Here is a 23945-nt window from a genome sequence, read left to right as displayed (position 1 = left end):
TTTAGTCCCTGCCCCTCCCGGCTGTGGGAAAAAGCTTGAAAATGCGAGTGACTGCTCAAACACCAGACCCACCATTTATTTTTTAAGTCGCATGATTTTAAGTCACCCTCAAGATTTTTTGAGGCCCAACTCACCATTTTTCAAAATGCTTGGAGGTGGCAATATTGGATACACTTACCAAGACATGCCTGCGTGCCCAGGCCTTTCCCCACCACTCACTTTTACATGGTATCTGCAGGAGATCTGAAGACAGAGTCCTTGGAAGGGGAATTTGATTAAGAAGCAACAGCAACTCACCAACAAGCTTTCACCCCTCTGCAGTGCTGGCTGCCCGCTGCAAGGTACATCTGCTCAAATGAAGTTCTCTACTCCTCGCTCCATCACCAGCTGAACAATGCCCTGAAGACATCCATCAGTCTGTACCAACATGCCAGCGCAGGCAGACCATGCTCAGAACTGTCTTGGTTTATAGATGCCCCTGGGCTCAAGGCTGCGTAAAGCAGACAGCAAACATGTCTTCTCCTCTTCAACTGAGCAAGGTCTCTCTCTCAACACAAGGCATCCAGTGCACAGACTCTTCTCTATGGAGAGAAAAGCATCAACAGGTACCTCAGACTTCTCCTAAAAGCATCTTCACAGCTTTGAGTGCGGTCCTGGGACCAAAGGTCTCTAAGGTGCAACACTGGTCCTTGAGTAATTACCATTAGAACTAGATATAATTAACAGTAGTTAATTCCTGTCCCACATCAAACTCAACCTAACGGAAGGCAAGCTAAAGCAATTAGCCAATATCACCGCTCCCTTGGTTCTAGTCAGCAAGGAGCAGCACTGAACAGATATTTGTCAAATATACCGACCCGTTTGGAAGAATGGAATGCAGCATTTAACCTGCACATGCTTGCAAGACAGGTGGCTGCTGTCAAGCAAGAGAGATCTGATGAAAGCTGCTCCAGAAAGTGAAGCACATGAGCCCGGGGAACTATGCAGACTTTACCCTCAAGAGGAGTGACAGAAGTGGCTCTGAAGCAGGCTGGGATAGTCTGACCTTTAAGTTAAAGAAAGTTGCCTATTTCTGTGAGATACAATCAAACTTAACATGCAACTTCTCCAAAGCACTCAAAACCTGATCCCAAGGCCCATCCACAGCACAACTCCAGGGTCGAGGGACAAACTGAAATCTCCTTGGGTCTTTTAATCGCATCACAACTGACAGCATCTTGTGGGGTTTCTCTGCAGGGACTCTGATCTCTACAGGTTTCCAGATTGTCAGGTTGCAAGGGATTGTAAATCTGATCAACAAATTTCTAATCATAGAATCATAGATTAGGGTTGGAAGGGACATCAGGAGGTCATCTAGTCCAAATCCCTGCCCAAAGCAGGACCAACCCCAACTAAATCATCCCAGCCAGGGCTGTCAAGCCAGGCCTTAAAGACCTCTAAGGATGGGGATTCCACCACCTTCCTAGGTAACCCATTCCTGTGCTTCACCACCCTCCTAGTGGAAAAGTTTTTCCTCATGTCCAACCTACACCTCCCACAGTGCAACTTGAGACCATTGCTGACTCACATCCAGCTTCTTATCCACTGTTACCCCCAGGTCCTTTTCTGCAGAACTGTTGCCTAGCCTGTCGGTCCCCAGGTTGTAGCTGTGCATGGGATTCTTCCATCTTAAGTGCAGGACCCTGCACCTGTCCCTGTGGAACCTTAGATTTCTTTTGGCCCAATCCTCCAGTTTGTCTAGATTACTCTGTAACCTATCCATACTCCCCAGCGTATCTACCACTCCCCCCAGTTTAGTGTCATCTGCGAACTTGCCATGGGTGCTATCTACCCCATCCTCCAGTTCATTAATGAAGATGTTGAACAAAACCAGTCCCAGCACCGACCCCTTGTTACCACTTGTTACCAGCTGCCAACGACACATTGAGCTGTTGATCACTACCCCTTGAGCCTGATGACCTAGCCAGCTCTCTAGCCACCTTTTAGTCCATTCATCCAACCCATACTTCTGTAATGTGCTGGCAAGAATACTGTGGAAGACCGTATCAAAAGCTTTGCTAAAGTCAGGGTATATCATGTCCACCGCTTTCCCCACATCCACAGAGCCAGTCACCTCATCATAGAAGGCAATCAGGTTGGTCAGGCATGGTCAATCAGGTTGCCCTTGATGAATCCATGCTGATTGCTCCTGATCACCTTCCTCTCCTCCAAGTGCCTCAAAATGGATTCCTTGAGGAACTGGCTCCATGATTTTTCCAGGGACTGATGTGAGGCTGACTGGTCCTAAAAGCTAACCAGGTACTTCCAGACCTTTCCAAGTAGAGATGCAGGCAAGTTACTCAGGGACTGCTGCAGCACCAAAGTGGTTAGACTTGGGAAAAATGAGTCTGATCACCCAGTTCTCTTCCTTGCTATTCCAGGGCTCTTCTCTACTGTACATCTTTTAGTGCTTCTAGCAAAACCTGGGCAGCTTGCACATGAGAAAGTTCTTCACCCTTCATCCCGTTGCTCATTCTTGGCATGTTCCTAACTGTGCCTCTGAGCAGAGAGCATTTCATGCACAGAACAGCAGTTTTCATCAGCATCCAACTACAAGCTATTTTAGTGCAATTCACACTTTAAAAAAAGATTAAATGATTACTACACCCCCGAGACATCTCTCCAAACTTCATCTAGAGTGCTCAGTAGTCTCCAGTTTGCTTTCCTGTGTTCCCAAAGGTAGCCAAACAATCACCCCATTAATGGTTATGATGCTAACAACACCTTGCATCTGAAGGTGTGCCGCAAAGATTCTAAATCTATATCCATTTATTTTAAATGTTCTTCCTAGGAACAGAAAGATTTTTTTAAATGTTTCTAGATGAAATCTGCCAACAGCGTTGCCATTTCTTGGGAAAAAAAGATACTCTCTCAAGATGCTGTTCTCAGATTCACAATGGCTAGAGAAAGTTTCTATAACATCTTTGTCCAAAGCCAAAGCATGAAGAGTATGAACACCGCATGGCGGCAATGCTATCTTTTTTCCAGTACGGAGAGCCAAAAAGCATGCTAAGCATTTTCCATGCAAAGAATCCCAACAGGATTCAATTTCCTGAAACTATGTTCCAAAAGAGAACGCTGCCAACATTATTCAGAACAAAATACTCTTCGCTGTTGAGCCCACCCAATGCAGGTGCTGCTGGCCCTGTGCTAACCTCCACACTGCAGTCACACAATCTCAAGCAATTAGCAAAACAAAAGCACTGCCATGTATGTGCCATCTCGTATTACAACACTGCAAAGCAGGCACCAGAACCCACACAAATGAATTCCTTGTGATTGTCAGCTTTCCAAACCAATCTTGATACTCCAATTTCAAAGAGTTTCTCAATTCTGAACTACCCAAGAGGTGACAAGTCTTCCTCGTGCGTGTGTGTGTGTGTGTGTGTGTACACGCATGCATATCCGGGGGGGAGGGGTGTCATCAAGCCTTTTGCATTGTGTGGAAGCAGCCAAGCAGATATTGGAAAGAGGTGGTTAGTAAAGATACTCACTCATTATAAAGGCGCAAACAATGATCTGTCTCAGAATTCGTAGCCACTTTTACTCTGCTCAGATTCAAATCCTTCACTTTTCTGAGCAAAACTCTGCCCTGTTCTGGAAGTGCAGAAGTCTGAGGGAGTATCAGATAATAAACACCACTCCAGGAACGCAGCCTTTGGTCATTCATCTCCAATGCAATAGAAACCGCCTCTATTAGGTCACTGGAAGCTGCCACAGGGCTAGCAGCAGAGTTGAGCTCCATCATGCCACTGGGTATGTCTACAAAGCCAGTAGCTGACCCAGGCTGGGGGGTTCGCTGCCATGTGCTATGTAGACTGAGACCCTGGAGGCAGGCGCAGAGCACATGGGTTGGATCACAGCCAGCATGAGCATAAATGATGTTCCCTACTTTTCTTTGAGCAGAACAAGCGAGTTGATCCATCACTGGCTAAGGAAATGCTGCCCCGTCATTGGGTTCAAAGCCTCCTGGCATTAAGCATGAATCAGTGTTGCCAGCTCTCAAGGTTTTATACTCGGTGTTTTTCTAAAAGCCCCAGTTCTGCAAGTCTGCATCCCAGGTTTTGGTTTTCTAAGTTCTCCCTTTTGTGGTTGCAGAGGAAGGATTGAAAACAATCCCAAAAGACTCAAATGCCAGAAGGCAAACAAACAGCACAACATTCATTATTTTTTAAATCTCAGTCACTGGGGGTCCGGCCCATGATTTGTGAACGTTCAGGGGCAGCAACGCTGGAAGGGCAGCACATCAAGCCCTCGGAAGCAGGATTTCTGGCCAGTTGCCTTCCAAGCCAAGTCTGGTGGCTATTTGCCCGAAGGCCCTGCAGCTCCACTCCCAGGTGTGGGCAAACTCAGCAGAGCCACCGGAGGCTGACCAGAGGGCTAAATCAAAGATCAGTGTAAGCTGAGGTGGCTCCTTACTGCAGAACGGACACCAGGTAGGGAATGCATATTCTACAGCAGACACCAAGGAAGAGAGAAATGCAGCCCCCTGGGATGAGGAGGCCATTCCCTGCTGGGGCCTTTATTGTCTTTGCTTCGTTAGCAAGGTTTGCATTTGTTGGAGATACCAGAACTTTTGCCCCCCTTTCACTCCCTCTTTCCCTGCTGCTGGGCCTCAACCCAGCCCCCAGGGCTGGCCTCTCTGCCAGCTCAAATAGAACAGGCAGAGCCTCATGGGCTTGTTAGGCCTCTCCCTGCCAGGGAAGTGCTGCACCCCTGGGAGCATGGCAGAGGCAAGGGAATGCACAGGCTAATGCAGCCATGGAAGGTGGGGGCAAATGGCAAGTCTGACATGGGAGGAAAATGCCCTCCCCCTCTCCCACAGACAGGGCAACTGGTAAGGGCGTGCAAGGCAGCTCTATCATGCAGTGCCAGCACCCACTGAAAAGGGCACTCAGTAGTAGTGACTTTCCTGCTGCTCCCCCGGTTCTCAGCTGTCTGTGATGGATAGGACAGTTCAGACTGCTGTTCTGCTGCCTGCCAATCAGCCAGGAGGGAGTCAGAGCTCCCAGTTACCTGAGCATCTACTGGAGACTCCTCCCCACTGCTCAGAGTCTGCACCTCAGCACAGTGATGGGCAACAGGCTGTGCCCTCAGCCTCAACTGCGAGCATAGGGCAACCAGACAGTACGAGCAGATGCCACACATGACCAGGGACCTTTCTGCACTAGCCCACAGAGACCCAGCCACAGCAGAGGGGAGGCACCAGCCAGCTAGCTGCAAACTGCAGGAGCATCAGGCAGCCTCCTCCAGACACATGCAGCAGCACATGGAGGGGGCACACGTAGCAAAAAGCGCGCATCTCACAGGGCAGCAGAGGCACCAGGGACTCCTTCCTGCTCTGCACCAATTTCCATGAGCAATTGGGAAAAGGGGTAGCTAAAATCCTTCCTTCAGTCTCAGCTCCTTGGGGACAGGAGCTGTACTCACAACTGGGGCTCATGCAGCTCCAAGCACTGTCAGCACGGCACACCACAGCCAAGCGTGAAGTGCCACGTCCAGGCAAAAGGGACCAGAGCATACCTTCCTGTCTATCAGGCTGGAGGAGTGTTCAAAGAGCTCGGATCCCTGCTTCAGCCAGAGCGCTCCAGAGAGAGCAGAAAGTGCTGAGCAGAGCACTCAGAACTGCAGCCCTGGCAATGGGCTGTGCTTCAACTGCCTGCAGCATCCCCATTCGTTGGGACAAATGAAGCTTGGAGCTGAGCAGAAACATTAGGCAAGCAGAGGGGACAACTAATTCCATTTCATGCTCCAAGTCCAAGCCCAGCATACCACCACCTTTGCCCTCACTGGCACAGCCCAAGCCACCAGCTTGGTGGAGCTACTGGATCTACACTGCAGTATTCCAGGGGCCAAGACGTTCTCATTCCCCATATTCCCACTGAGAGGAGCACCTGACTCCAGTAGCTCCAGAAAGGAGTCACCTCATTCACCCCCAGCAGCCAGTCCTCTTTGCTGCTCTAGACAAGCATCTCAGTCGGCTGGTAATGGAGGGCTCCGCTTTGGTCAGCAAACTGGTCTACAGTCGCCAGATACCTCACATCCTTCTGCCACAAATTCCAGAGATCCATATCCCAAGACATCTTGCTGCCCCACTTTCCTGGTATCTGGCTTGTGTCTAACCCTCTGCTTGGGGGAGACATTTCCCATTGGTCCTACTGACCTTGAAAACAAACAAAAAACCCAGCCTGAGCCAATGGAAACCAGACAGCCTGAGAATGGCGCTTACCCCATCCAGCCACAGGAAGCACTGAAGCAAAGTCCAGAGATGGCACTTGGGATAAACTGGCGGGCAGAAATGCCGCATCCCAGATGGCTCCATACATCCTCACTTCGGGTTACAAGTAGCAGCAGCTGCTAACTGAATAACTGGCCTTGCCCAGCACTGCAACAAAGAGCCCAAGCCAATTCATCCAGTCTGGTAATGCATCTGCATGGATCTGCTATGGCAAAATCCTGACCTGGAACACACCAGCTATTCTAGAACATAACAGTAGTTACCACACATTCCCCTGCACAAAGGCTGCAGCCATAGGAACAGCTGCAGAAACAAGTTCATTTCCAGTGACCGAAGGACCCACGGACAAGCTTCCAAAACAACTAAAAGAGCAAGGAAGCAGCTGTCTCCACATTAAAAGGCTGGATCAACAAGTGACTGAGCTCTGAGATAAGAACCACCATACATGGTCAGATCAATAGTCTTCTAGCCCAGGATCCTGTCTTCTTACAGTGGCTGGTACCAGGTGCTTCAGAGGAATGAACAGAACAGGGCAACTATCAAATGATCCACCCCCTCTTGTCCAGGCCCAGCTTCTGGCAGTCAGAGGTTTAGGGACACCCAGCACAGGGGATTCCATCTCTGACCATTTTGGCTAATGCGATCTTCATGAACTTAACAGTCCCTTCTGCTGGTCAGTAATGTCACAAGTGGGGGATCATATGGCAATAGCACCGCCGTCGGTCCATTTCTCAGCAACTCACGATCCAGCTGCATTGCATTTGGAAGGCCTAAGTTGCTCTGAGAAGTGTGATCCCCTCTGAGACCCCAACTCCGCCCCTTAACAACTGCAAAGCATATTTCCCTGTTCACATGTCTGCATTTCTAGAGCATCACATCCTCAAAGCACCCACAGACATTTGCTAATCCACATGCAGCAGGGCAGGCCTGCATTACCCCATTTTACACACACAATCAGTGACTCACCAAAGGCCACAGAGGGACTCATCAATCCCCAGCCCTAACAGAGAACTGACCCCCAGTGGCCCTGCAGGAAGCCATGGGAGTGATGGGTTGTGGCAGACTGGAGTCCTGGCCTTGTTCCATCAGCAAGACAGTTTTGTTGTGTCAGCCACAACCCTCCCGTTCTCCACATCTCCCTGCCCTGCCTGCTCTTCAGTGACCACCACAGGGGGCTAGAGCTGGATTCCGAAGGTCACTGAAATGGCTCTCCAGGGTCAAGAAATGCCCTCAGCAGCACGTGGGGCCTGAGACACCAGCTCAGCAAGTGGCATCCGTGTGGACAGAACCATGATCACCAAGTGCACATTGGATGCCTCATCCCAAATGTTTACAGTAACAGCAGCTTCCCTTTTGCAGGGCTCAGGAGTTACCAAAAGCTTGAGACCCCCTGACAAGGACAGCCCCTCCAGTTAGGCTGCGTTTTGCCATCTCTTCCTTTGCTGCGACAGACAGGACAGTAAACAATGCAAACACCGTTGTTCAGATATAAACAGTTCCAGGGTCTGCTGTTCCTAGCCAGCCTGCTGCCGGTCCATCATCCGCCTCCTCCACTCTCTGGAGCTAAGAACGGGCTGTGGCGCTATTAACACAAGGACTTCCTTCCATCCCAGGGACTCCAGGAATCCCAGTGACGAGGTGTATGTTCAGATGGGCTGTGATTATTTTAAATAACTGCAGCAGAGGAAGGGCCTTCACAGCAACTCACACTGCAGGCCAGGAACTCTGGCCAGGCAGGGGCTATGAGCTGCACATCAGAGATAGTGCATGGGGTCGACAGCCTGTCCGTGCCAGGGAGAAGAGCGTGGAAAACTGGTGGAGCTTCCTAAACAAAAGTGCAAGATGAGTGTGCAGGGGATGGAGAGGAGGGGGTGAGTGAAACATACAGCCATAAGCTAGCTAGAGCAGTGGTTCCCAACCTTTTTGGCTAGAGAGCCACAGATATCACTGTTACAACCCTGAAGGGCCACCAGTCTGACAGCAGCCCTCCCCCCTCACTGCAGCCAGACAGGAGTTCAGTGAGGAGGCTGCCTCCCTCCTCACTCATCTCCTGTACCTCTGGCTGTAGCAGGGAAACTGCACATGTCCTGTAGCCCTGTGTGCTCCATCTGGGTCCCTAGGCAGTGGCTCCCTTCTGCAGCCAGGGGAATGGGAGATCAGTGCTCCCCTCCCTCTGGCTCCTGCAGAGGGAGCAGGGACACCAGCGCCTAGGGACCCAGGCGGACCGCTTTGCCATGCTCCCTGAGACAGCTGGGGGAAGGGAGCGCTGATCTCCCATCCCCTTGGCTGCAGGAAGGAGCCTGCACCGGTCTTTTAGCCCCATGGCAACACGCTCCACCTGGGTCCTTAGACAGCAGCTCCCTTCTGCAGCCAGTGGGAGGGGAGCCACGGGCCACTTTGAAAGCCCCCATGGGCCACAGGTTGGGAACCACTGAGCTAGACAGTGAAATGCAGGCACTCAACTTTGCCCATCAAATTAAATGTGACCTGCAAGGAAAGAAACTGTCTATGCCAGCTTCATTGCTCCCACACAGTGAAGGAACATCCAACTGGCAGGAGGTGTCTTGTATTTCTCACCCCCTGCAACAGCTTCTTTAAGGAGCGCTTTTTACCATAAATATCTGTGCACATCCCCTCTGTTTTTTGCCCAACAAGGAGATGAGCCCTGAGAATCAAGAGGGGCCAGGTTTGCTAGTCTGTCTGTTCTGTGCCCCATTTCTAACATCTTTTTAACCCCAACTCCTGAGAAAGTGTGAGCAAAAAGCTCTGAACGATTCATCAGCCCCAATTTACAACAGCCCAGTCCCCAGGGGCCTGCAGCAGAAACGCAGAAGCCAAGAGTTGCCATCCCTGACATTCCTTAGGTAAAACCAAGCAGATTTTAAATAACCTTTCAATCATCTTCATGTATCAGAGTGGGAAGAAAGGCATGAGCTGCAGCATTGCCTCTTCTCCTTCACCTTCAAGAAGTGACAAATGTTCAACTTTACCTACAAATATCACAGCCTGCCTGTAAATAGTCTGCCGGCACAGAGACACTCCTCATCTCTGCTCCTTGTCTACACCTCACTAGGCTCCGTGACTCATCTAGGACAGCTGCTGGGCTGAGCAGGTTTCTGCTTAGCCCCTCTATCCTCCCCAGGGCTCAGCAGCTGTAGATTCCTGGCACCCTGCCCCACCCAGCCTAGGGAGGCCAGTTCTTCTGCCGACTGTTCCCCCGCAGGCTGGAGAGTAAAGTGGTTAAAATAAAACAAAGATGAGGAATTCTCATCACGGGAAGGTTTTAAACAGCCTATTACAGGCACAGCTAAGTACCTCTGAACAAGCCTTCTGGGCACTCAGCCAGACACCAGGAGCTGGCGAGGTGGAGTTCTGCAGCCTGAGCACTAGCACACAAGCCTGACACTCTTCTCTTTGCCTCCCCGCTACCCAGCGCATCACCTGGAGGGAGTTTGGGGGTGGGAGGGGAGAGGTGCCCCTGGACATTTGCTGAATCCCAGCCCTGGCAGGAAGGTATGCACCTTGCTTTCCCCGCCACGGACCAGGCTCTGTGTTTTACAGGCAAAAGAAGGAAATGGCTCATACTGAAGGAACCAACTGCCAGGAGTGACATCCTGCGCCACTCTCCTTTAGGATCCAACCCAAAGCCTGTTAAAGTCAACAGGAATTTTTCCACTGAATTCAACAGACTTTGGATCACACCCCTCGCCCCTACACCCCTTCAAAGCAGTGACATACGTGGTACCACATCTCCAATCTTCTCCCTACTGGAGAACCCCAAAGGGACGGCAGAACAGTTCCCAGAACAGCAGAGCAGGGCAGTGGTAGGTAAGCTCTGCCTTTCCTCCTCGTGATGTACAACACAAAGCGCTGCCTGTGCAGCTAGTTACGCCCAGTTCCATTGCACGGTGCTGTCGGCACTGGGATTCATGTACTCTGTACTGCCCCTGTACGAGCCAGAGGGATGGGGGTGGCGGGCACTGACCCCCCTCACTCTGTCACAGCAGGTCATGCTCTGATTAGGGCCTGTGGAAGGGAGGGCCTAGATATTCCATGGTCTGGATATGAAATGCTGAACACAAGCAGAGCCATTTGTATTCATGCTAAGGGAGCAGCATAGTTCACCCTTAATGCACCCGCTGACATGAGCGCGCCCCAGTTCCGAAGAGAGACCAGTGCTGCTCTCTGGCTCCTCCAGCATCCATGGGCAACACACCGTGAACTCACTGAGATTGGTAGAGGAGAATCCCAGGTGACACCTTCCCCTCCTTTTTGTCCTTTTCCACTGAAAAAACAGGCAGCCATGGAAAAGGAAGTGACTGACTGGGGAAACAATCCCTCTTCATCTGAACACCAGCCAGCTCCTAGCGCACAGCTGACCAGGATGACATGAACAGGGCCGGGGACAGTCACAGGAGGCCCTGAACACCCCACACAGACCTGCCCAACTTGGCTTTGCTCTCAGCTGCAAGTGCTACTGCTCTCCCAAGGGGATGCGCCAAGACCAGGAGAGGAGACTTCGCTCCCAAACTGACATCTAGGATGAGAGTTCATCAACCCAGGGAGCAGGCAAGTGTAGGGGCAGGGTGGCTTGCCGCAGGTTTGGGGGAGTAAGTTTGGAGTGCTTCATGATGGCATTCGGTGCTCTTTCCATGCAGCAGGCCAGTGATAACGGAAGGCTCCCTGCCCCCTCAGCAGGGATTTTATACTTACTTCCTCGCCACTGATCAGAGTGTCCAACAACAAAACACAAAATCACTGCTGATAAAACGTGCAGATGAGACAAAGATTGGCAACGTGATAAGTAACGAGGAGCACAGGACTGTCATACAGAGCCATCTGGATCGCTTGGTAAGCTTGGCCATTGACACAAAATGTGGTTTAATACAGCCAAAGACAAAGTTATACATCTAGGAACAAGGAAAGCAGGCCATCCTTACAGAGTAGGGGACCGTATCCTAGAAATAACCAACTCTGGAAAGGATCTAGTCTCACCATAGACAAGCAACTCAATAGGAATTTCCAGTGCAATACTGTGGCAAAAAAAGGCTAATGCAATCCCTGGATCGGAGGCGCAAGTAGGTATAAGAACAGGGAGGCAATTTCACCTCTGAATATGGCATTGGTGAGGCTGACACTAGCATATGGCATTCAGTTTGGTGTTCCCATTTGAAAAAGGATGTTGAAAAATTGGAGAGTGTAGAAAAGAGCCACAAATTATTCAAGGCTGTAAAAAATGCCTGACAGTGAGAGACAAAGAGCTCAATCTGTTTATTTTAGTTTAGAATCCTGAGAGGCGACTTGATCACAATGTGCAAGTACCTTCACAGGGAAAAAAATCTAGCAGAAGAAGGCAGAACAAGAACAAACAGCTGGTCATTGAAGCCAGACAAATTCCAATTGGAAATAAGGTACTAGCTTTTTAACAAGAAGGGTGATCAACCTCTTGAACAAACACCCCAGGGACATGTGGATTCTCCATCTCTAGCAAACCACAAGTTATGAGGCTCTATATGGGGTAACTGGGTGAAATGTAATGGCTTATGTTGTACAGACGGTCAAGCTAGAGGATCTAATGGTGTGTTCAGGCCCTGAACTCTACAAATCTGTGAATCCAAACAAATGGAATTCCATATGTTCTGATCAGTGAAGGAGAGCTGTTTCCATTGCAGCCATGTTACAGTACCAGTCTTGGTAGCCAAACACCAAAGGTCACCAAGAGTTAAGGAATCTGCCAGGAGCATTGGAGCATGCACTACAAGCTGACACTGCATTTAGGGGTTACTATGGCACAGCTTAGCACAGATAGGAGATTAAGGGGTTTAACAGCCATTCACTGTGTCCCCCTATCCTGACTTCAGCACTGACAAGGGACCAGCATGACCTCTCTCCTTCAAGGGCTTGCCAACAGCTGGTCAGTTATTTCAAAGTGCATGCTGAAACAAGGGATTTCGCACTCTGTGGCCTTTCCCACCCAGAAAGATGAAATCACCTGGGGCCAGGGAACCCTTTTCAATATCTACCAATGGCATTTATGTACATCTTAAATCACAAGCAATTCAGGACAGCTACATACTTGATGTTTGATCCCCATTTATGTACATCTTAAATCACAAGCAATTCAGGACAGCTACATACTTGATGTTTGATCCCCAGGGGGGCCTCTGGGCATCACCATAATAACCACCACCACAAGAGCGATGGACTCAATCCTGCCCCCTGGGAACAGCAGGAAAATGTGGAGAGTGTACAGAGCAAAATTAATTCCCTGGCAGGAAGCTGCACTGAGACACTGTTAGGGTTGTAAATTAGATTATTAGAATATCACAGGGGAAAAAACCACAACAAACCAGGAGCTGAAAACTGAAGCTTCAACGTCCCTTCTCCATGGTTCCTCAGCTCCTATTCACTCCCACCGCTCCCTAGCCTGAACCCCCTCTGGAAACACAAGTCCCCTCCCTCCCTGGCTTTCTTTAGTAGAGGACGAGAATGACTTGATAACCTTATAGTACTGGCCAACTCCAACATGCCAAACATTTTCTGGATTCAGATGCCGGAGCTGGAAAACACCACTAGATTCAGAGAAGTTAGATTGGAAAGATTTATTAGATCATCCAACCCTTCCCAGGTTTCCAGAGAAGACTTGTTGCCCTTTGAAGGTTTCCTGGTGATGTGTTCAGCCTGGTCCTGAATATCCCCAGTAAAGGAGTTTCACCATCTGCCCCAGGACACACCTCTCTCCATGCTAACACCTCACTGTCAGGACATTTCCCTGGATATTCAGGTTTGAATTTCCCTTTCCTAACCCCCTCTCACTGCTAGTTTCAGCTCCTTGTTCCACCCCCAATGATTCCTCTCGCTCCTGGCTGGGTACGCCCTCCATCTGTCACACCCCACTCCTCATGACTCATCTCCTGCTCAAGCGCCGAACATGCCTGGCACTCAGCATTTCCCCATGAACCACCCCTTCTACCCCAACCATTCTTGTTGCTCTTCTCTGAGCTCACTCCCATTTCCTCCTGGTGAGGTGGTGCTGCCCAGAAGTGAGCACAACATTTCAGGGGCAGCACCAGCTCTCTAGCAGGGAGCAGCTCTTCCTGCTCCAGGACAACTCCTTTCACACATGCAGCCATGTTGTGTGGCATTTCACTAATCAGCCTTCCCCCCCACTGATTTCCTCCAGCCCCGCTCTACCCCTAGAGCCTCTCTTCCAGAGTTATTCTTCCTCACCTCTATAGGCTGGGAGCTTCCCACGCTGAAGCCACTACTCCCCACCCATGTCTCTTGCCTCTTCAAGATCCTTTATTCTGTCCCTTGCCTCACACCTGTCGGCAGCATCCCCCACCTAGCAGCATCTGTGAGTGTCATTAACACGTTGCTCACAACATCTTCTTGACCCTCAAAGATGCCACAGAATCTCATTCCCCACCCCAGCTTGAGACAGGATCTTTTGCTACCTCCACCCAACAGGATAAACCGAGCCAATTATCAGCACCTCTCAGGTTAGGGTCCCTGCTCCCCCGTGAGCCCCGTTTATTGTCAAGACACTGTTACACCAAACCTGACCTTCCCAGGTCCCAGACCATCCCCTCGCTTCATTACAGCAAGCAGCCCCTCCTGCTTTGCCCTCCTCCCCCACCTCATTACTCCCACCCACCCTAGCTGCCATACCAACTAATGCCTGGGCACAGTCTCTGAAAATGTGGCTGTGACTCTAAGGGAATTAAAACTTAACATTTCAGAAATGGAACAGAAACCACCAGCACAGCCATTGTGGGACCAGTTCACGGCGCCACTAGCTCAATTTTTCAAAATCCAGCCACAAAAATCTTCCCTGTTAATGTTACCAGCACGTACACAGATAATGCAATTATTTGATTTGCCACAGAACCCAATCCTGACTCATCTCTCACACAGCAGTTTAGTGTCAGAGCGAGCAAAGGGTTTGCAATGCCCAAAACCAAGAATCCGTATGGCATGGACCATCTGCCCAGTTCTGCTGAGAAGTTACCACAACTTCACCTTTCCCTGATGCATCTCAGGAGATGCTTCCACAAAACCCTTCGCCCTGACCTCATTCCAGTCTCCTGCCACATGATAAGGCAGGGGAAAGATTCTGCATTAAAAGCAACCTCCACTGTGAAAATCAAATGCAGCAGACATCAGTTTTCTGCAAACACAGTATGATAATCTCCTGGGAAGTGGATGTCACACAGGCCAGGGAAAAATGCAATGACACAGACAAAACAGGAGAAGAGCAAAAACCAAGAGCAGAAACAGGTCTCTTACCAACGAGATGACATGGGCAGGTTTTAAACTAATCCCTTGCACCCCAAGAGAGGCGGATAGTGAGTCTCTCACACAAGCGTTTGCGACAAGTGCTGTTCCTGTGCCTCTGCCCACGTACAGCACTGTACCACGTGGAGTGCACAGAGCCTTGATGGAGCAGCACCCCGACTGCCTGCGCTAGCAGCGCTGAGCACCGCAGCAGCGTTTGCCAAGCCTGTAGATGCAAAGCAATGACTACATGTTTCTTGCTTCTTGACATTCTTCGGCATGAGGCACCAGCATCCACTGCATCATGAAGGTTTCAGAAGCACTTTTGCTTCTGCCAAAACTTAGTCATAGGACTGGTTAATGTGCAAGGGCTCCAGAAAAGGGCTGACCACTCCATCTTCCAGAGGGGCAAACAGAGCTGGGGCTGGCAAGAGCAGAGAGCTGCTGCACTGAGCACATGGCAGGGTGGGGACTCTTCACCAGCTGCCTCTCCCCACAGTCACATACAGCACAGATACCATCACTAGGCCCTCTCCCAGGGGCTCCGAATCCCTAAGGGAGCCACTGTCCTGTTTTGCCCCCTCACAGTCACTGATCTTCCAGCTGAAAGGCAAGGCAAGAAACAACGGAGATGCCATCGGTCAGATCAGAGTACCTCCAGCCCCTAGCCCCAGAGAGGGACTTGACTCACGCCACCAAGAGAGACCAGCCCCCCGGCCCCCTGACCACTCACAGATGTTAACACCATAAGAGTGGGTCCTTGAGGGGACGTGGGGCCAGCAACACCACCTATGGTCTGGACGTCTCTGAAATGCAAAATCTGCCAAGGCATTGAGATAGTCACAGAGCCAAGGGGCACCATGCCAAAGGATCACTGGGGTCTGTGCCACATGTGAGGGGAACAAAGATGGGCGTTAGATTAACACTGTTCATGGCTTTGTGTGCCACTGCTCCCCTTATTCACGCAGCCACAGGGCAGGCTGAAGGTACCAGTGCATTTCCCTACCCAGAGTCAACAGAAGGCAGCGTTCAGTCAGCAGCCCAGTTAGCAGCCCCTCGGGATAGGTGGGAGTGAATAAGCAGAGCCTATGCAGATATGATAAGAAGTCTACAGGCCCCTCTGCCTTGACACTGCCCCAAACCCACACCAGAAAGCATCCCCAGGCTCAGACAATGGGGTAGCAAAATACCAGCCATTGGTGATGCCACAAATACAAGGTACAAAGTCAATTCCAAGCCCCAGAGAGGGTCTAAAAATCCAGCATCTTAGGAACTGCCAAGGCTGGACCAGACGGTGCTCTCACCAGTGGCCAGCCAAGGATGCTCCAGAGGAAGGGCTGAGACAGCCTGTAATGAATAATCATAGAATAACCCACCCACAGAGGCAATTTACACCTGTCCCAGGTGCTTAGGAGCCATGTTCTGCATTGATTTGACTGCATTTAACGCTCCCTGTTATATAACAAAGGCCAGACTTCCACAGCTGGGCCCTACTCAAACAGACCCACAGTCTAAGCCTGTTGGGTTTTTCTTTTTCCCCAGGCAGGTTTGAAGAAATGTGCAGGATTGCAACAAATATTGGCCAGGGGGAAGAGCAGCCCAGATCCTTCCGTGAAAGCTAGAGCACTGCTCAGCGCTTGGATCCTACCATAACGCTAATGCCCAGCGCTCCTTGGAGAGTCTCTACACACCTAATAAGAATTCACTGCCTATGCAGTTACCATAACAAACCTGGTTCGCCCTTGCAGAGCACTGTCTGTTCACACCTCCACGTATCTGCAATAAACCCATCACCAGGGTATCTGGGCACCATATAAACATTAAGCCTCCCACTCCCTGAATCAGCTGAGGAAACAGGAACTCAGCATTTGGGAGCTGTTGGATGCAGCCACTGCTCTGACAGGAAAGCCACTACATGTGAGACGAACCGACCCTGGGCCAGTCCTGCGAGGGAAGACAACTCTGTGTGTGTGTGGGGGGGGGGGGCGGCAACCCGGAGGGGGACCCAGGAGTCCTGACTTAGAGCCCTGCCCTGCTCTAACCATAAGCCCGTCATTCAGCTTCACATCCTTGAACCTGGCCCCCAGTCTGCCCTGTGGGCATCTCCACACACTCTCTGAAGTCACCCATCTTCTCCTCCCTCTGCAGCACTTCTTCCCGCCACTCTCAGAACAGCCCATGCATGGTGAACTGTTCCCTCTGAGGGCGCATGAGCAGGTGAGAAACGGGAAACTGCAGCCATTCAGCTGGGCAAACCCATTACTCACAAGGCATAATTAAATACCTGCTTGGACATGTTCAATTTAACAGTCTTGTTATACCAGTTTCTTCCTCAGATAAGCTACCAGCAACACAATCCGCCTAGAATAAGAGAAACCAGTTGACCAGGCATCACCCTGGGCGTCAATAAGGTGCCACTAAATCCATAAGCCAGCTGCACTTACAAAGGTTTCACTGCTATTTGTAAAACTACTTCAACCGTGCATCTTATAGGAAGGCAAGAGCCAGTCATTCCAGCCCAAGATGCCCCAATACCATACCCCACACCCATCACCAGGGTCTCTCATCCTAAGCAGAGATTGCATTCTCTTTGGGAAAGACAGCAAGCATTGAACAGGCCATGGAGTAATCCACAGCAGTCCTGAGATCTCTCCTCCGGGGCAGTCGACCCCAAAGTAACCAGAGTCTAGGTCTCCCACCTGAGAACCAGTTCCTGCCATTGCTGTTTGGGGCCCATGCTCCATGGGCTGGGACCCAGCGCAAGGCCTGGCTCGGAACTCCTGGCAAAGCTGGTCTGTCACTGCAGTGGCTTGTTCTCTTATGGGAAAACCCAGAATTCCCCATAATGCTTTTTTCTTTGCTGAAGCAAGTTTACAGAAGAGAACCATGCACATCCCTGCTGCAGCTACCAGAGCTTCTCCTGCTGGGGCACAGGCTCTCCTTAAGGAGGAAGGGAGTGAGGTCACTAACCTGGGACTCTGGAGACCTGCGTTCACTTTCTTGCTCTACCACAGACTCCCTGAATGACCGTGGGTGAGTCACTTGGCCTCTTGGTGCCATGGTTGCCTCCTATGCAATGGGGATAACAGCTCTGCCCTGCCTCACTGCTGTTGTGAGGCTCAGTACATTGTAGACTGAGGCACTCCGATATCACAGCAATGACGCCCCAGCACCAAGACAGAGGCTGCAGGGCCTTTGTAAAAATAAATGAAAAGAAGTAAATACACTGCAGTGGCACGTGGAGCTGAACAGGTTCCAGGACATCAAGATCTCCTTCTGCTTCAGGGCAGGAGCCTCCTCCAACTGACTGGGTCAGGAGACACTTCCCCAATGGGCACCCCGGCCTCTGTTTGCAGCATGCATTTTCACCACAACAGTCAAACCTCCTTTTCCCCATAGCACTGAAAGTCCAACCTGCTAAAACAGCATTTTGCCTCTGTTAAATGGTGTTAACAACAAGCAGCCTCGTGTTCAGGGTCACATCTGCCTCAGGGAAGCACGGAGACAGACTGTATCATGCAGTTAAATAAAAACTTTCCCTTTGTGGTCACATTAGGCTGTTGACACACCATTTTAAAAACCTCATCCAACATTTTCCCATGGGTTCTGTATCAGAAAACGCTCCATTGTCATCCCCTCCAGAAGACAATGGAAGGTCATGAGACAACATTACGACATTTCCTAGTTTGGCTGTGAAACAACTTCAAAATACAGAAAAAATCCACAATTTAGGCACTTGGATTCCTCTTCATGTCATGCCTGTTCTGAACACAAGTGTGCACAAATGTCTAATGTGAAGAGCAGTCTACCCTGCCCTATGCACAATCCCCAAAACACTATTCTCCCATCGTCTCCTAATCCCCCAGATACACATTCCCATTTATAAATCTGCCCTACTCGGCACCTCCGCTTCCCCGGGGCAGATCTGCTGCCCCAGCCAGCCACCAGGCCCCTTGCTTCATACATTTACATTTAAGAAAATTTTTGGGAGACTCCAAGAGACTCTCCCATCCTACAGTCCTTTTGTTCTACATGCTCATTCACTGGAATGAGAACATCAATGGAATCAAGACAGCCTGGGATACTGATCTCTCCAGGTTAGGAAATGCCAAGGCAAAGCCACAAACTACTGATTCAGGGACATACCTAATCCTGAACTTCACTCATAATTCTACCCCCTCGCAACTGAAACCTGAACAAAAGGAACCGAATCTGCAAAGTTCCTGCACCAAAGAGACTCTCGGAAAGCTGCAGGTGCTTTGCCGGCTCTCCAGGGTTATTGAAAACCACAGGCGAAGCTGGCACGACACGGCCATGCAGGGCGCTAGGTCGGGCTGCACACTCAGGACTCTGAGACCTGGCTAGGAAATACACACACACACACACACACACACACACACAGCAGAGTCCGGAACAGGGTAACGAGCCCTGCTTCGCCCTGCGGAGCGCGGTCTGTTCACACCTGCACCTATCTGCAATAAGCCCATCACCCGGGTACCGGGCACTTACAAACCGCAACCCGCCACTCCCCGAATCGGCGGAGGAGACGCGGACAGCCCCGGGAGCTGCGGGCGCAGCCACTGCTCCGGCAGGGCAGCCACGGAACGCGGCGAACCGACCCGGGCCTGACCGGCGCTGAGCTCCGGCGAGCCGCGCCCGGCCCCGGAAAGCCGCCAGCGCCCCGCCAGCGCATCCAGCCCGGCCTCGGCACGGCACGGCTCGGCCCGGCCCGGCACGCCTGGAGCGCGGCTCAGCCCCGTCTGCCGCTCCGGGACCGCAGCGCAGCGCCGCGCCGCCGATAGCGGCGGGCCGGGCTCGCACCGGGAGACGGCGGAGCCGCTGGCTCGAGCTGGGCTTGGCCGGTCCCGGCGAGCGCGCAGCGCTGGAGCCGTAACGGCGGGGGGGGGGGGGGGTGTCCGGCACCCCCGCTGCCCGGCTCCCCTCCCTCCCGGCTCCCCGGCCCGCCACCGGGGGGGCACCCCCGCTGCCCGGCTCCCCCAAGGCAGGGCAGGGCTCGGCTCGCTCAGCCCGGCACACGGGCCAGGGGCGGCGGGGCTGGCTCGTCTCTGGTGTGTTTAGGGGCAGCAAAGAGCGCCCCGCGCATCCCCCGGCCCCCGTCACCGGGTGTCCGCCCGGCCCGGCGCTCACCTGCTCCCGGGCGCTGCGGACCCGGCACCTCCGCTCTGCTCCCCTGTAAACCTGCAGCCCCAGCCAGCCGGACCGGCCCCGCCCCCGCCGGCCGTTCTTGCTTTATACATGCAGGCAGCATCCCATTGGGCAGCGTGAAAGTCACTCAGGCACCAGGCCCTGCCCCGATCCCCGCCTTTTAAAGGGACATGCACCACAGGGCCCAAGGGTTTGCTCCCGCTGCCTGCGTCTGCCTTGACCCGCCACTGGGGGGCGATCCCGGGGGTCGGACACCAGAGCTGTCATGTGCGGCTGTCCCCTTCCCTGAGTAACAAGCCGCTCCAGCTGGTGTGTCCTGGACAGGCACCCAAGTTACAGACCACCCGGCACTGGCGTGTCCCCGGGGCAGGCACCCGAGTTACAGCACCACCCGGCACTGGCGTGTCCCCGGGGCAGGCAGTTGTGTTACAGCACCACCCGGGCACTGCTGTGTCCCTGGGGCAGGCACCCGAGTTACAGCACCACCCGGCACTGGCGTGTCCCCGGGGCAGGCACTTGTGTTACAGCACCACCCGGCACTGGCGTGTCCCCGGGGCAGGCACTTGTGTTACAGCACCACCCGGCACTGGTGTGTCCCCGGGGCAGGCACCCGAGTTACAGCACCACCCGGCACTGGTGTGTCCCCGGGGCAGGCACCCGAGTTACAGCACCACCCGGCACTGGCGTGTCCCCGGGGCAGGCACTTGTGTTACAGCACCACCCGGCACTGGCGTGTCCCTGGGGCAGGCACTTGTGTTACAGCACCACCCGGCACTGGCGTGTCCCCGGGGCAGGCACTTGTGTTACAGCACCACCCGGGCACTGGCATGTCCCCGGGGCAGGCACTTGTGTTACAGCACCACCCGGCACTGGCGTGTCCCCGGGGCAGGCACCCAAGTTACAGCACCACCCGACCGCTCGTGTGTCCCTGGGGCTGGGACCCATGTTTTGACCCCACCCAGATGCTGGTGTGTCCCGGGGCGGGCACCCGAGTTATGCCACTGACTGGCTGCTCATGTGTCCCTGGGGCGGGTACCTGTGTTAAAGCGCCACCCGCGGCGCTGGTGTGGCCCCAGGCAGGCACCCCTGTTAAGGTGCCCCCCCGGGCGCTGGTTTGTTCCCGAGGCGGGGGACCAAGTTATGACCCCACCCAGGTGCTGGTGTGTCCCTGGAGCAGGTACTGCCTGTGAGGTGCTCACGGCCTGCCTGCCCCACCCACTCAGGGATTGCCACACACATGAAAATTTATCCCAAACCTGGGGGAAAAGTGATGCCTTCAGGGAGCATGATCAGTGCCATGTGAGTGAGGTGACAGTCACATGCACGAGTGACTCGTGGTGTGAACAGTTCCCACACACCCCGTGGGCTGGCAACTACTCACCCAGCCTATGGCAGGGTCCAGTTTGCCAGCCTGGACCCGGGGACGAGACACTCCTGACAAATTCTGTCCAGTGCTCAGGCAAACCTGTAGGGCCACCCTGCGCAGGCAGCAGGCAGCGGTGCCAGGGTTACCAGGACTTTTAAATGGGGCCATCATCCTGAAGGGCTGTGCCCCAGCCTGAGCACCCTGCACACAATGAGGCTACAGGGCCTGCAACATCCAGGTCCCCTACCCCCACCCCCCCACCTCCAAGGAGTGGTTTCACAGACCCATGAGCCTTCGTTTACAAAACAGCTACAGACTAGCCCCAGGTGCCCTGCTGCTTTCCCTCCCCATCGCACCCTTGGGCAACAGGCGGTAGCGCCACCCTCTCGCATCCTGGCCCCTGGTACCTTCGGAACAGACTGGCCAGTGCTGCGGGTGCAGTGAGAATTGGTAAAGCTGGACCATCAGGCAAAGCGTGCGCTGACACATCCAGCTATGACCGTATTGCTCCCACCCAGGCGTGCTGCGCACTGTCACGCTGTGCCAGCTGCAAGACTGTCTCAGGGGCTATGCTGGACAGCGTGTGCTGCATACTGCAAGGGGCTGTGTCAGTGCTATGGGCTAGAGGTGCCAAAGATGTGCTCAGCAGGCGTGCGCCTCTCTGTCCCACAGCCACACACCTGCCAAAACCTGCAGCTGACGAAGAGCCAGCGACAGGGATGTGCCTGACGCAGGCACTGGGGCTACTAGGAAAGCCCATTGGGAAGGCATGGCTGTGTGGCAGAAGGGAAGGGTGGGGGAGAATTGATGACGACCCTGGGAGCCAGCTCAGCAACACAGTCTAACACAATACAGCCTAGTACATGATATGAGTCAATGCCATAGGGCCTGTACTGCCGTATACCAGCATCTGACACTATATGTATGTGCTAGAGCGCGTTCTCTGTCGGGAAACCCAAGTTCCACAGTCCAGTGCAACAAACCAAGTCCTAAAGCTGGGACACAGCACTATGCCAGGCATGCAGCCAGTATTCTGTAGGGTTACGGGGCAGGACTTATGGGTTCTATATAGGGCTAAGATTTACAAGACCCCCCCCTATACTTATGGGTTCGTCAGACTGTTTTAATGTTGTGGTTGTGTCCCCCCCTGCACCGTGCATGTAAACGCAGGCTGTTGTTTCTTACACCAGTATAACTGCAGTCCAAAACCATTAGATGGCACCATTTAGTCATTAATCCAAAGGACAGGCTAGTTTCACTGCAGGGGGGTTTCCTCCCCATCACTGGACTTTTATTGATGGCACAAGAACATTATTGTAGGCTTTGACTGTCTCATAGGACAGTCAATCATTAATACAAATAACTTCCACTTAGAAAGCACTTTTTTATCCAGGTGGCTCTGCCGGCACTTCCAGCCTGTGCCTTCATGGGTCACTGCCCACCATAGAAAAGCTGCCATGTCTAGGCACTCCTACAATGCTGCACAGCTCGGGGCCGGCAGTGAAGAAACAGCCTCTGTCTGTGCATTGCCCAGCACATGGGAGCCTCTGGACACTATGGGAAAGATCAATGATGTGGGGATATGGCAGCAGGTCCTTATGCGCTTGATTATGTTCCAGCCAGCCTTACATATAGTTGTTATGAAAAGAGCAATTTTCAGGCTTCAGCAAGCTAGTGAAGGATTTATTTCCAGCAGGGACCATCTGTGTGGTCTGTGTTTGTATAGTGTCTAGCACAATGGGAGACTGGTCCAGCCCAGGGCTTCTAGCTGCTGCTGCAATAGAAGTAATACCAATAGGTGCTGAGGCAAGGTGACAGCCATTCCGTACATGATTCTGGCTGCAGTTTAGACTTTAATTGTATTTGTCCCCACTCAGTGCAGCTATACGTCACAGCCATGTAACGCTAAAAGTAAGAATCAAGTCAGCTAGCTGATACTAATAGAGAAAGGGTATTTGTGTACTCCCTACAGCTGAGAGAGAAAACAGCAGCTGTTTAAACAGTGGGGAGGGGGAGAAATGGCTCAGCCATTGCTGGGATATTAGATTATCTGCTAATAGCAACTAGGTATGAGGCTAGGAAAGGATGTAATCATTTCACATTTAAAGGGTGTTGAGTGACAGTTTCTGAACAAAAATGAACCAGTGGGAGATAGGCCAGTCATTGGCTAGTACCTGGGGCTCACTGGCTAGTCAATTTGTCATTCAGTCCAGTGACAGACAATTCCTTCCTGTCACTGGCTCAGGGCAACACAGTTCAGCCAATCGCTCACCCCGGCACCTCCAGTGCATGCCCGTGTGTGTGTGAGCGAGAGAGAGAGACAGAGTGGATGCCTGCCAGCCCCACCCTTTCCTGACCCCCACCCATGCAGTGCTGCCATTTGCCTTCTGTGCTATTGCTTACATGGGCTGGGCCAGACAGTAACATAGCCTTGCCATGACCCTTGAGCTGTGCCCCCACAATGTTAGAACAAGAGGATGGGCAGCCAAAAGGTTTGCAGGTCTGATTCTCTCAAACCAGGCTTATCCCCACAGTGTGGAGTGGTGCAGTCTAGCCAGTCCCTGGGCAGGGGTTTATGCCACATACAGCATTGATATAGCACTCAGAAAAGGCTGCAGCTCAGTCATTTGCTTCAGGGAATTTTTGATTTGTGAACAACTGAACAGACAGAATCTGTGTTGCCACCTCTGGTGATTTAATCATCACTCATGATATCTGCGGTTTTTCTTAAAAAGCTCCTCGAGTCCTGGGATTAAGAGAGATTCTCACCCTTCACTTAAAAAGAGTACATTTCCAGCCCCCATGGCTGCAGAGAAATGTTGGAAAACATGACACAAAGTGACCCAGAAACCACACAGC

General features: G+C 52.3%; 1 protein-coding gene across 7 annotated transcripts in view; it reads right to left on the bottom strand.

Moving 5' to 3' along the window:
• Nucleotides 1-19758, bottom strand: part of DENND2C (DENN domain containing 2C) — a 49958-nt gene extending 30200 nt beyond the window's left edge. For 6 of the 7 annotated variants that reach the window (XM_067558748.1, XM_067558751.1, XM_067558750.1 and 3 more), the window contains exons 1-2: nucleotides 19703-19744; nucleotides 298-581 (exon numbers count right to left, since the gene is read on the bottom strand). The gene's annotated coding sequence lies outside the window, so the exon portion shown is untranslated. Of the gene's footprint in view, nucleotides 1-297; nucleotides 582-19702 lie in introns of all 7 variants that reach the window. The other variant, XM_067558749.1, reaches the window with a different exon arrangement.
• Between the last annotated feature and the right edge of the window lie 4187 nt (nucleotides 19759-23945).

Source organism: Emydura macquarii, unplaced genomic scaffold, assembly GCF_026122565.2.
Source record: "Emydura macquarii macquarii isolate MOO-44397 ecotype Brisbane River unplaced genomic scaffold, CSIRO-AGI_Emac_v2 contig_2184, whole genome shotgun sequence".
Taxonomy (NCBI): Eukaryota; Metazoa; Chordata; order Testudines; family Chelidae; genus Emydura; species Emydura macquarii.
Note: the sequence above shows the minus strand (reverse complement) of the source record. Positions and strands in the feature narration are given on the sequence as shown.